A 14,615-nucleotide genomic window follows, 5' to 3' on the forward strand; every position below is an offset into this window, starting at 1 on the left:
TTACTGAGCATCTTACAGAACCAGCCACAGTTCTTCTGGACACTTTGACTGTCGCACTCGCGTCTTAATTTTGCACCAAAACCCAGTAGCCTTCATTATATTTTCGTTTTTAGTCTGAAAAGTGCTCTCTTATGGAATACGCTGCTCAGATATAAACATTTAATTTTGTGCTGGGGAAAAAAAATGAACGTTTGAAACTCTAAAATGTTTTAGTACTGACTCGATAATGTAGAAGTCATCAAATAGAAATCAATTTTTTTTTTTTAAAGTTAATAGGGTGCCTCAGACTTTCGTGCAGTATTGTGTAAACAGAATCCATGCTGGCTTGGTGTGATACCACCTCAAAATGGATTATTTTCATATCGCAGCCCAAAGTGTGTGGTTCTCCTTCTACTACTTCCATGCAGTTACACTTTTTTAAAATTATTTACTCATGGACAGCACATTGTGCTTTTTTTTTGTTATTTTTTTAATGGTTTGTAGTTCCAGTTAGTGAAATGTCCATAAGACAAGTTCCTCATCAGTTACATAATGGCTATAAATAGTCATTTGCTCACCAGCCACTGTTTTTTTTTCTCCTCCTCCTCTCTGTCGAAGTTAATGAGACGAAAAACTCATAGCATTTCATGTGACTGAGGAACCAGAATGAGACTTCTTCCATCAATGTTACATAAACTGAAACCATTACCATATCTACAGTTATGAGTTTAAATAATACACACTTTCTGATTTGAGAATTTAACCATGCTTTTATTAGGTCATCCGTCCGTAGGCCAGGCCGGATGAGCTTATGCGATCACACATCGTCTGTCCACAATTTACAAAATTCGCTACTTCTCCTGTGGGATTGATTTGGATTTTTGATGAAACTTGCACACAATGTTCCAACTGGGTGTGCATAAAAGTTGTCAAGACAGTGGCGCCCCATCCATCCATCCATCCATCCATCCATCCATCCATTATCTGTAGCCGCTTATCCTGTTCTACAAGCTCGCAGGCAAGCTGGAGCCTATCCCAGCTGACTATGGGCAAGAGGCGGGGTACACCCTGGACAAGTCGGCAGATCATCGCAGGGCTGACACAGAGACAAACAACCATTCACACTCACATTCACACCTACGGTCAATTAGAGTCACCAGTTAACCTAACCTGCATGTCTTTGGACTGTGGGGGAAACCGGAGCACCCGGAGGAAACCCATGTGGACACGGGGAGAACATGCAAACTCCGCACAGAAAGGCCTTCGCTGGCTGCTGGGCTCGAACCCAGGACCTTCTTGCTGTGAGGCGACAGTGCTAACCACTACACCACCGTGCCGCCCCGACAGTGGCGCCATCTAACATATTTACGATTTTAGAGGCGTCTGAAATTTTTGGGTGATTAATCACATTAAACGCTACTCTGCGTAAACCGCTGGGACGTTTTCACTGAAACTCACCCAGAAGACTCTAAAGACACATACCAACAAGAGTTGTTCACCGGGTGGCGCCACCTACCATGGCTGAGGCTACAGAGGGGTCGCAAGCAATTTCACGCAAATCGCTACGCCTTCCACAGGAGTGATCGGATTTTGATCAAACTCCTATGGAATGTTCCCCAGATTGGTGTATATAAAAGTCGTCAAGATGGTAGCACCACCTGTCATATTTAGCATTTTACGGGCGTCTGAAAATTTTGGGTGACTCGTCACAGCAAACACTAATCTTCGTAAACTGCTAGAATGTTTTCATTGAAACTCACCCAGAAGACTCTAAAGACATATATAGCAACAAGAATTGTTCACCAAGTGGTGCCACCTGCCCTGGATGCGGCTACATAGGGGTCATATGCAATTTAACAAAAATCACTACTCCTCCTACAGGATCGATCGGATTTCAATCAACCTTACATACAATGTTCCCCAGATGGGTGTGCATAAAAGTTGTCAAGACAGTGCCGCCACCTGTCATATTTACAATTTTATAGGTGTCTGAAAATTTTGAGTGATTCGTCACATTAAACGCTACTCTTCGTAAACCGCTGGGACATTTTCACTGAAACTCACCCAGAAGACTCTAAAGACGTATACCAACAAGAGTTGTTCACCAGGTGGCGCCACCTACCATGGATGAGGCTACGTAGGGGTCGTGTGCAATTTCACAAAAATTGCTGCTACTCCTCCTACAGCATCGATCGGATTTCAGACTAACACACAGCAACAGTGGGCGGTATGGGCTCCAGCCTCATTTGAGAATCATCTCATTATCTGTAGCTGCTTTATCCTGCTCTACAGGGTCGCAGGCAAGCTGGAGCCTATCCCAGCTGACTACGGGCGAAAGGCGGGGTACACCCTGGACAAGTCGCCAGGTCATCACAGGGCTGACACATAGACACAGACAACCACTCACACTCACATTCACACCTACGGTCAATTTAGAGTCACCAGTTAACCTAACCTGCATGTCTTTGGACTGTGGGGGAAACCGGAGCACCCGGAGGAAACCCACGCGGACACGGGGAGAACATGCAAACTCCGCACAGAAAGGCCCTCGCCGGCCACGGGGCTTGAACCCGGACCTTCTTGCTGTGAGACGACAGTGCTAACCACTACACCACCGTGCCGCCCCTCATTGAGGCTGTTTTATTTAATTATTCTTAAAAATAATATTGGCACTTTGGATTATTTGAGAAAATTTGTGCTTTTGTTTTTTTGTATGTCGTTTGTGTGATGAAGGTTGGGTTTTTCCTCTCGCAGCAGTTTCCAGTGATTTTATAGATGAACCAAAAGAAGGGTGTAAATGGACATGAGCTTAGCACTAATATCTGTAGCGAAGGAAGCACATGTGCTAATCTGATTTCAGCTCAGTCATTCATGAGCACCAGCTTCCTTTCTTTACTTCCTTTCTCCACTCGACATGTTTTGTAACAGTTCTGTCCTTTCAGCCCTGAGTGGCTTTTCATGTGCATCTCGGCCTTGGCTCACCACACATACCTTCTCCACTTGACACATGGAGCATCAGGTCAAGCTCTGATCCATGTTTGCTGCCAAAGCTCTTCACTTATCTCGTCTCGGTTAACTTTCACACAGCCGTTGATATTTCTGCAGTGATTAAGCAGAGAATATGAGGAGGGTTTTTTTTTCCCCCTCTCATCACACATCCTTTCTGCTCTGTATGGGGCACGACCCATTGCGAGCTTTCGTTAATGACTGTTATGCATCAGAGCAGTTTCATCCACAGAGTAGGTTTGAGAAATCTTAATTAAAGAATGCAGTAGGCTGAGATATCGCTGTGATAAAATCTGCAATAAATGGTTTTGATAGTGATAACATTTATATTATCACATGCACGCCAGTAATTCTGTTGTGTATGTGTGATGGAGAAAGATAGACCGCGAATGAGAAAAGGGGAAAGATTGAGATGCGAGCTGTTTAATTGAACCGTACTGTCGCTCTCTGTCGGAGTAGCGTGCCAGACCTCCATTTCTGTGCAGGCATGAAGTCATTTACTGAGGCACACTTCCCCCTTGGATTTTTGCAACCCTGTTCCCAATGACAAAGTGAGCTCGAGGCTCCTTTGTCTGGCATAGCTGATGCAGATTGTCATTTGGATTCTTCCCTTACACAAGCCTTCTATGGTCTGCGGTGTCATATAGACTCCATGTCTAATCTTACTCCGAGTCATCAATATTTATATTACTCCATCAGGTTAAGTAAAAGTTTCAAAACATGCCCTATTGCTTGGCATTCGATGCTTGAAAGGTCTATTTTTGGATCTTTGGAGCTCTTGTGATTCATGAGCTACTTTGTGGTTACGTTTTATCAGTCTCCACTTATGTAGTGCTCGACATTAATGCTCGTCCGACTGGACGGGACAACCAAATGTTCGGTCCGGACAAGTTAAATCTGCATCTGCCTGTCTGATGGGACAAGTTGTATTATTCCCAACTCTCCCAGAAGTTCTGGGAGCCTCACACAAAGTGGCTCCAACGCCCGTAAATTTGATACAATATCCAGAGAGAGAGAATCCTGATTGTTCGGTCTTGCTAAGGCTACATCCACACGACAACGGCAACGAGATTTTATTAAAAAAAAATATCGCGTCCACATGGGCAACGGATCAGTAAAATATCAGGTTCATATGGCAACGCAACGCTTGCTGAAAACGATGCAATACACATGCCACACCTCTACGTGCGCTGTAAGACGGTCCCATCAGAGACACCAGAACAATAGAAGAAGTAGGACGCATGCGCATAAACCCCTTCTTCTACCCGGCGTGAAGCACTCACAGGAACAAGCACACAACAACAAGAAGATGATGGCTGCGACTACGCGAGGAAATCGTGCCTTCTGTGTGTACAAATTAGTTTTATTAGTGTGCATAGTTTTATATAACTTAATTTTCTTACTGTGTGTGAACATTTTGAAAAGCATTTTTATATAATTTATATAACTTTTTATATTGTGTGTGAACATTTTGAAAAGCAGTCTTATCCAATAAAAAAAGAAATTCAAGAAATGGTTCAGTTACTTGTTTATTTAAAAGAAAAGCTGTATACAAAAGTGAATGCAATGCAGTGGTTCATACAAAACAGCGAGAGTGCTGCTTGTTCTGGTCATGTGGTTGTGACGTCATCGTAAACAAATCCGTTCTACTCATCCAGACGACTTCGCAACGGCGCCGTTGCCAGATTTTTCCACTCTGGAACCCGTTCTCCAAAAATATCGTTTTGGGGCACCCAAAACGCCGGTGCCGTGTGGACGCCAGGCCGAAACGATAAACAATTTTATCAGATTCACCTGAATCCGTTGCCGTGTGGACAGGGCCTAAGTAGACCAATCAGTGTTTATATGGGTGGGGTTTACATCTCTCTCCTGGACCGACAGTCCATCAATTCAGTGTATCCAGGAGTGTCATGGCAGAGTGCCCCAAAAAAACAAAAATACAAAACCCACTTAACCTCAGACTGCATGAAAGTGTCCCCTTTGCCTAATCGGGTAAAAATAATCCCGATGTTGCGCGCTGTACTGTTTGTAACAGTGACTTTAGCGTTGCCCATGGGGGGGATTAAACGACTGTAAAAGACATGTTGAGATGAGTTTAACAGTGTCATTTGTTCATGTGCAGATTATTTATACTAGCTGGCTCGCTGCTAAGGCTACATAAGGCCAAACTCCTTGAAGACTTGCTTAAAGTTGCAATCGAATATAAAATACGAGTTAAATAACAGTCATAAGCAGTTTCCAAAAACAGTACGTTTTATTGTCACATTTTCTACACATAGGCCGATCTAATTTGGTTTACAGACGAGAGGAAATTACTCAACAGTGTATTATACTCAACATATAGCTGCCCCAGACAATATAGTAATGATAGCTGGTGCTTTTATTATCCCCCGCTGGCCAAAAAGCCCAAAGGGGGATTATGTCGTGGTGATGTCTGTCCGTCCGTCCGTCCCGGGAAGGGTGCTCACTTTCTGAAATCAGCTCCTCTCACAATTTTTGAAGAAATTTCACGAAACCTGGCAGGGTTATTTGTTATATCTCGGTAATACACATATTGTAATTTAGTTAAATTCGGTCACATTTTACCAGAGTTAGAGCCCTTGATTAACAAAATTATACTTTGACAATTTCATGAGAGTGTGTTTTCCTTCTGAAATCAACTCCTCTCACAATTTTTGGAGAAATTTCACAAAACTTGGCAGGATTCTTTGTTATATGTCGGTAATATGCATATTGTTATTTTTGTTCAATTCAGTCACATTTTACCAGAGTTACAGCCCTTGATTAACATCCTTGTACTTTGACAATTTCATGAAGGTGTGCTCGCCTTCTGACATCAACTCCTCTTACAATTTTTGGACGAATTTCTCGAAGCTTGGCAAAAGCCCTTGTGATATGACGGTAATTTCGTTTGTGAAAAATTTCCCAGAGTTTTGACCCTTGATTAAATAACTTGTACTTTGACCATTTCATGAGGGTGTACGTTCTTCTGAAATCAACTCCTCTCACAATTTGTGGAGGAATTTCACCAAACTTGGCAAAAAGCTTTGTTATATGACGGTTATACGCAGATTGAAATTTCATTTAATTTGGGAAAATTTTCCCAGAGTTATGTCCTTGATTATTAACAAACTTGTACTTTGGCAATTTCATCAAGGTGTGCTTGCTTTCTGAAATCAACTTCCCTCACAATTTTTATCTCCCACTGGCGGAAAGACCCGAAGGGGGATTATGTCGTAGTCATGCCCATCCGTCCATCCATCCGTCCGTCCCAGGAAGAGTACTCGCCTTCTGAAATCAACTCCTCTCATAATTTTCGCAGGAATTTCACGAAACTTGACAGGATTCTTATTATATGTCAGTAATACACACATTGCTATTTTGTTCAATTCAGTTGTATTTTACCAGAGTTATGGCACAGCTGCCAGTGGGGGATATTGTGCACTCAGAGCACTGTTGTATCTTTTAGGGATTGTTAAAAATCACCATTTTTATAGTAATTATTCAAGAGTTGCATCAATAAAATTCCAACAAAACTAGTTCAGCCACCTCCGTGACCTGCCATGTTATTGTTCACGAAATTTCGGGGAAGCCGAGTCCAGCAGGTGCGCATGTAAAAATAACCACATCATAATATCTCATTATAGACTTGGAATTCATTGAAATTGGAGAAATGGCAATCAAATACCTCAGTAAAAAAATATCTGTGGTGAATCTTCATTTCATTTGGACATTCAATGTCATCTCATCTCATCTCATTATCTCTAGCCGCTTTATCCTTCTACAGGGTCGCAGGCAAGCTGGAGCCAATCCCAGCTGACTACGGGCGAAAGACGGGGTACACCCTGGACAAGTCGCCAGGTCATCACAGGGCTGACACATAGACACAGACAACCATTCACACTCACGGTCAATTTAGAGTCACCAGTTAACCTAACCTGCATGTCTTTGGACTGTGGGGGAAACCGGAGCACCCGGAGGAAACCCACGCGGACACGGGGAGAACATGCAAACTCCACACAGAAAGGCCCTCGCCGGCCCCGGGGCTCGAACCAAGGACCTTCTTGCTGTGAGGCGACAGCGCTAACCACTACACCACCGTGCCGCCGCGACATTCAATGTATTTTTTATTTTTATTTTTTACAAGCTCCAAGAAAACTGGATTGAGCTTCCGGTCTGTTCAATAGCTAGAATAGAAACAGTCCTGTGGCGAACTAACGTGTGGTGAAAATAGAATAGAGTTTATTGCCATTTGCACAAATACACTGCAGTACAGGTATATTGGAATTCTTGAGCGTTTTCTACGAATCAGCTTCATAGACATTTATTAAAAAAGGGGGGGGGTTAGAAATATACGAAACAATATAGATTCTAAAATAAAAAAAACACTATAATACACAATTATAACAAGAACAAATAAACAGTGAGAGTACTAGATAGAGCTATGTGAGCCTGTTATTAAACTGAATGCAACTGTATAGGAATATATAAAAGTAATAAATATTGCTCAGAGAACTGCAGTGCATCATACCGAGTACTGTATATAATCCCCCCCCCGGCTAACCAGGACAGTGCACTAAAAGTAAGGCATGATATGATCAGCAGACACGAGAACTCATACCCAGATGCTGCTATTGTTATCTTAGGAGACTTCAACCGCGGTGTCATTCTTTATTCAGTTCATAAATCGACGGGAAAATCGGATTCCTTCAGTGTTGTCTGTTCCGAGCTTCTTCTCCACTCTGTAACTCAAGTTTTGTGTTGAAGTAAAGGCTAAAGGGAGCCCTAATATCTCTTTTGAATAATTGCATGCTAAAATAACCTTAAGCTCAAACTAAAAGAGATTTATTTTAGCCTGATGGTGCACAGGCTGGAGTGGAGCCCCAATTTTTTTTTTTTTTTAATTGTGCCAGTATGGTTGGTATAAACGTGTATTAAGTCCACTTTAATAAGTCAGTAGCTAAGAAAAAGTGAAGAATACTACTTCCTTGACTTTATTTTTCAAGGAAAAAAAGGGAAGAATATTTTTCAGAACCCAGGAGGAACGCTGTAGATCCCAAATCTCCCCATGATGTAATCCTGTGACTTTGTCAGTGTTTGTACAGAAGCAAGAAATAAAAGAAAAATTTGGAGGAAGCGTTGGTTGGGGAGATGAAGGCAGCACAGCAAGAATTGCCTGTTCCGCAAAGAGAACTGGAGATACAGTGCAAAAAAGTAGCACATTTTTTTTTTTGTATGTGTGTGCGGGCCAGAAACCATGTGTGTTTTTGTTTTGTTCCCCCACTTTTTTCTTCCCACTTTTTTTTTCTTGCTGTTCCTAACAACAATTTGCATTTGACCATGCAAAATCATTTCTTCCCACTCAGATTGATGGATGATAAACTGGACTCGGGCATTCACCTGTGGGGGAAACCGGAGCACCCGGAGGAAACCCACGCGGACAACATGCAAACTCCGCACAGAAAGGCCCTCGCCGGCCACGGGGCTCGAACCCGGACCTTCTTGCTGTGAGGCGACAGCGCTAACCACTACACCACCGTGCCGCCCAGTGACAAAATAGCTACCAAAAATGCATTCTTATATTTAATAAAATGAGAAATAGAATTTTGATGATAAAAAAATTTGCCTTCAGTTCTCCTTTAAAGGTCGTGTCTCGTAATTTCTGACCTCCAACTAGGAAAATCCTAAGAAAACATCAACATGGAAACTTGGAATGGTCTAATCAACGCTATTCAGCTAGTGGCATCAAATCAACATGGCTACTCAGAGCATTATTAGTCAACAAAATAGCACTCCGTACCTTTTGAGACGTGCTGTGTACATGCACAAGGTGAGCCAACATGTAGGTATATTAGCTTGTGAAATCTAGAACGTAGACGATACAGTTCACCGTTTTGAAAGGAAGATATCCATCACTTATCACAGATCGCTGGCGAGCTTGTTGCGAACAAAAGACAGCCCTGTAGTTTTTTTTTTTTCCCCCAACTTTACAGCTCTGTTGTACAAAAAGAGATGCAATTCAACATCATTCACTTGAACCATTTGGGAGGGTTGTTGCAGTTCTGCAAAATTAGTCTGTGACTAGAAATCGGGGCTAAAAACAAATAGCATGTACTAGACTTTAGGGAGCTTGGTCTTGGCTCTTCTTAACTTGAGCAGAATCCCAACGGTTGCTCTTAGTGCAGGCAGTGATGGAAAGCTGCCGGCACGTTTTTGCGAACACGCTCCATCCAAGTTCTTGGGCTGATGAGCTGTCGTCTTTGTTGCTGATCATTACCCATGTGCCCTGTTTAAAGAGCAACCTGTTGCCCAGTCCCAGAGCTCCCAGCCCGGGCAGATTCACGGCCTGGTGACTCATTGTGCTGCCATTCTCAGGTTGTTCATCATCGAAATGAGAGTCGGAATGTTTTCCCAAACCACAATGACTGCATAAGAATAACCAACCATGAGTGTTGTAGGAGTCTTATTTGAAATGTTTGTGTGAATGTCCCTGCTCTGCTGTGTGTTTATTTGAGACAGTTTGGTAATACGGTAGTTATAGTGTGTGGCCTCACTGTCTCTCTCTCTCTCTCTCTCTCTCTCCTCTCTCTGTCTGTTTTAGGCTGCAGGGAGTAGAAGATCTGTCAGTCGGACCAAACAGAATATCGGGGCAAGCCTGTGACTGTGACTTTGAACCTTCAGAGACTGTGAGTTAAATTACACATACAGAGACCACTTTGTATACGTGTGTGTGTGTGTGTGTGTGTAGATGCTTCACTGGTTGATTTGTATGCTCTTTATTTCTCTTAATGCACCTTTTTTATCCCCCTGGCATATGATGCGAGGGGATATAGCTATCGCTTTGTCTGTCTGTCTGTCTGTCTGTCTGTCTGTCTCTCCTTCTGTAAACATTTTAGTTTCCGGAGCTCAACTCAACAACTATTAGGAATTTCTTTCTTTCTTTTTTTTTTTCCTCACGAAACCTCACAGTTATGTTAAGTGACTAGAGGAGTTGTGCCTTTTTGACATTTTGGGATTTCTGTGATTTTTATTTTTTCCGTATTTCCATGGCAACCAATTCAACTTTGGAAAATTTGGAGTGGGGTTTCATGTGGGGTGTGTGTGTGGGGGGGGATTACATCATCTCCTGATGACTCGTTTGACTTGTCATCAATTACACTCACTTGCTGCTGTAATCATTGGTTTTGCTATGGACATCATTAGAAGGTGAATATGTGGGAAATATATATATGGAAATATATATATATATATATATATATATATATATATATATATATATATATATATATATATACAGTATATGACTGAACATGAAAATATAAGAGAAAACCAATAAGTAATAGTTTGACCTTAAACACATGGGCCTGCTGTATGGTTGTATAACAAAGCAAAATGCTGTACAGTTTTATTCTTAAAACCAGTAGTGCAGTGTGTTCTGGAAAAGGCTAGTTTCTAAATTCTTGGCACCCAACTATTAAAGGGGAACTGAAGGCAAATTTTTTTATCATCAAAATTCTATTTATCTCATTTTATTAAATATAGGAATGCATTTTTGATAGCTATTTTGTCACTGCTAGAGCAAATTATGAATGTTTGAAATATGCTTTGTACACTGGTGCTTGAAAATTTGTGAACCCTTTAGAATTTTCTATATTCCTGCATAAATATGACCTAAAACATCATCAGATTTTCACACAAGTCTTAAAAGTAGATAACGAGAACCCAGTTAAACAAATGAGACAAAAATATTATACTTGGTCATTTATTTATTGAGGAAAATGATCCAATATTACATATCTGTGAGTGGCAAAATACGTGAACCTTTGCTTTCAGTATCTGGTGTGACCCCCTTGTGCAGTAACTCGCCGACTATTCCACGCCTTGCTCTCGGAGTGATCTTTGTTGGTCGACCACTCCTGGGGAGGGTAACAATGGTCTTGAATTCCCTCCATTTGTACACAATCTGTCTGACTGTGGATTGGTGGAGTCCAAACTCTTTAGAGATGGTTTTGTAACCTTTTCCAGCCTGATGAGCATCAGCAATGCTTTTTCTGAGGTCCTCAGAAATCTCCTTTGTTCGTGCCATGATACACTTCCACAAACATGTGTTGTGAAGATCAGACTTTGATAGATCCCTGTTCTTTAAATAAAACAGGGTGCCCAGTCTCACCTGATTGTCATCCCATTGACTGAAAACACCTGACTCTGATTTCACCTTCAAATTAACTGCTAATCCGAGAGGTTCACATACTTTTGCCACTCACAGATATGTAATATTGGATCATTTTCCTCAATAAATAAATGACCAAGTATAATATTTTTGTCTCATTTATTTAACTGGGTTCTCTTTATCTACTTTTAGGACTTGTGTGAAAATCTGGTGATGTTTTAGGTCATATTTATGCAGAAATATAGAACATTCTAAAGGGTTCACAAACTTTCAAGCACCACTGTGATATATCAGTCCATATGTCAGAGTGATGGCCGTAAAGGAGATTCGTTGAGACCTGTGCGAGACATCGTAGGACGGAAGTAAAACGTACAGCGGAGATCAAAGTGACCAACATCTGCCAACGTCGTCAAAAGACGCGCGCGCCCTCTTTCGAATGCTGACGTAATCAAGCCGGAAGTTTTGTTTGTTTTGATAGCAATCAGGAAAGTTTGAAGAAAGTACTCAGTAATTGTCATTTAAACTCGTTTTTGTGCAATATTTCATTTGGAAAACTGTTTTCAAAATGGTGGCACTGACACTTCACTTTTCGAAGTCTTGCACAAGTCTGGTGAAGATCGCGCTGATAAGCGACGCCTGCCGTGGACCAAACGAACTAAATTCAACACGGCTAAAAACCGAATAGGCCGATAAGTATAATATTTAATTGCAATTAGTTGCCAGTACGAGTCACGATATAAGGTTACTATAAGCGAAAACGTAATTGAATAACACGTTAATTAAGAAATAAAGCAAGTTTAAAAATGACTTCAGTTCTCCTTTAATATTTATTGAAGCCTCCATTGGGGAGAATGTGAAAGCCCTGGGCCTGCTGCTGGTGCTGTAACATCGAACAAGGTTGGACTCTTTCATGCAGAACATTTCAGGCTCTTTTATACACTGAAGCCCCGCTACTTGGGGGACTTCCAAATAGTTTGTTACACCAAAAGGTTTGTAATACTGAAAAGGACCCAATCGTCACACCAAATGCTCACGTTATATGCAAAATTTTAGGCACATTCTCATCATCACGAATTTCTCCTTCTGAGTTGCTATCGCAGCTCACTGACCGAGTTAAAGGATCACGAGCCGAGGTGATGACTTCTTCATCTGTTAAGGAAATGAAGTCGGTTACTGGTGTATCATTGTCAATGTCCACCCACGGACTTGTGATGTTTTCTAAAGCTTCACCATTCAGTTCATTCATGTGTTACAAATCTCCGATGATGTCATTTATGTTGTGCCGCGGGGCAGGCGGTATAAAAACGCCGCCGGTGCGCTTTAAGTATTAAGTTTAGCAGTATCAGCAGTCATTTTGTCCTTTTATCGATCCTTTGATCACCGTTCTCGATAATTGTTCGTGATCGACACCTAAGCGAGGTTCATTAAGCCTTTGTTTTATGGCATTAATATGTTCTGTTATTTTGACTGAAGACTTGATTACTTATTGTTCATCTCTGGTGGAAAGAGGAACGCATGGCTCAGTGTGTATGTACCGGTAAGCAGGCGAATAATCGATGTAATTGCAGGAAGAGTGTTTATTTACCAACAGGCAAGCAAGCAGTTCAAAAACGTAAAACAAAGGCAGGGTCGTAAAATGAAGGCAATGGTCTAAGCAGAATGGTGGCGGCAAAGACGAAAGGCAGAGTCCAAATACACAAAGTCAAAACCAGAAAGGCATTACACAGATACAAGGCTTGGTAATGTGAAACACTAGGTATAGTGTGTGTACTTCACCAAGTCTGTGTGTTTAGAGAGTCCTTATGAGCGTGTGCTGTGATTGTGCTCTAATCCGGAACAGGCGCACAGTACTGTAATTAGTCCTAACGGTGCTGCGTGCACTCTGAGAGCCAGTGTGTGTCGATGTGACCCAGTCACCCAGTTGTGACTTCGACTCGTCACTAAAGGTGGGGGGACATGAACTTGGTTCGTTATATACACACACAAGTTTGTAGAAAGGGTTCATTATTGCAGGGTTGCAGTGTATTCTTACATTTGTGCTTATGGATGCCATCTTTAATTCAGACCACAGATCTTAAATAAGGTTTAGAACTGGAGGCTGGAATTTTGTGTTCGCACAAGTATTTCTGTATTTATTTGACTTTGGATGCTGCCAGTTGTCACACTGGCCCCATATTTCTTCGAGGAAAGTTAAATATATAATTTCTCCTTGTGTGTCATGTCAAATTTATCATTTTTGCCTTTTTGAGTCCTTATTAAGTCTATGAAAAATATTCATGGCGTATCTGACAATATCTGAATGCAGAGAACAGCGTTGTCTTGCTGTACAAGTTAAACGTACACTGGAGCATTAAAAAAAGGTCTCGGGAATGTAGTGGGCGTGAGTGGGTGGACAGACATGAAGCTTGCAGGACAAAAAAAAAAAAAAGAGAAACAATTTCCAGTAACATTTAGTAGAACTTCTTTTTAAAGTCTTAAACTACAGTAGAGACAAATCAAGTACTTTGGGTTTGCAGATTCAGCCCACGTTACATCATTAGCAACCCTGAACTCACATGGAGCTTTCATTTATGTCATTCAGTGGTTTAGTGAAGATAATTAAGTTATTCCACGAAATCGAGTCGTACATGAGCTGATGGCTGACAAGGCGCGTAGCACCGAGTCGGCTATAAGCCATGTACGACGAGATTGAGCGGAATAACTGTTTTATTATATCGGCATTCACTGGATTTTGAGAAACAGAGCATTTTTATTTTGATTTTTTTTTTGTAAATTTGATAAATAAAAGCTTTATACAAAACGTCTGACAAAATCATTTCCGCTTAGAGTGTAAACAAACCGGCGAAATGACCGGAGCAATTTGTGAAAAAAGCGATAATTCTTTGAAAAATAAAAAAAGATACATTCTTACTATGAAATACTTTTATTCCATATTTTGTTGCTTTTTTTTGGTCATTTTTGGGGTTTTGTTTTCGAGGAGAGTTTTTATTTCGTCCTCTGTTGGTTCAGCAACACGCTCTGCCATTATTTTGTTGTTCTTTTTCTTTGGGGTTTTTTTGGCGGTTGGCAAACCAAGTTAAAGGTGCATTACTGCCACCGACTGGGCTGGAGTGTGGAACAGAGATACTGGATGGGAGACGGCAACAAAAAAACAAAACTATGTTCCTTCAGCGATTTCTGTTTCTTTTAAATACTTGATAAAAGCCACCATTTTGTTTTTCTCTACTCATGGTCTATGAGCTGATATCCTAGTCGTAGAGTAGCCAATCAGAATGCGCGATTGCTCATATCCAGTGAATGTGGATAGAATAACATGCAAATATCCGTACTGATAAATGGACAGATAAAGAGATGATGCAGATAAAAATGCATTATCACTACACTGTATGAATACAGTCTTTAATCTCATGATTTTCTTACCTAAAGTCTGGCAGTTACGACGGAATTGAAAGAAACGCCA

At 41.3% G+C, this 14,615-nt stretch overlaps 1 protein-coding gene across 5 annotated transcripts in view; it reads left to right on the plus strand.

Moving 5' to 3' along the window:
• adarb1b (adenosine deaminase RNA specific B1b) overlaps positions 1 to 14,615 on the plus strand; it is a 520,712-nt gene that overhangs the window by 150,947 nt on the left and 355,150 nt on the right. For all 5 annotated transcript variants that reach the window (XM_060930270.1, XM_060930273.1, XM_060930271.1 and 2 more), the window contains one exon: positions 9,587 to 9,671. The gene's annotated coding sequence lies outside the window, so the exon portion shown is untranslated. The remainder of the gene's footprint in view (positions 1 to 9,586; positions 9,672 to 14,615) is intronic.

Source organism: Neoarius graeffei, chromosome 9 (assembly GCF_027579695.1).
Source record: "Neoarius graeffei isolate fNeoGra1 chromosome 9, fNeoGra1.pri, whole genome shotgun sequence".
Lineage (NCBI taxonomy): Eukaryota > Metazoa > Chordata > Actinopteri > Siluriformes > Ariidae > Neoarius > Neoarius graeffei.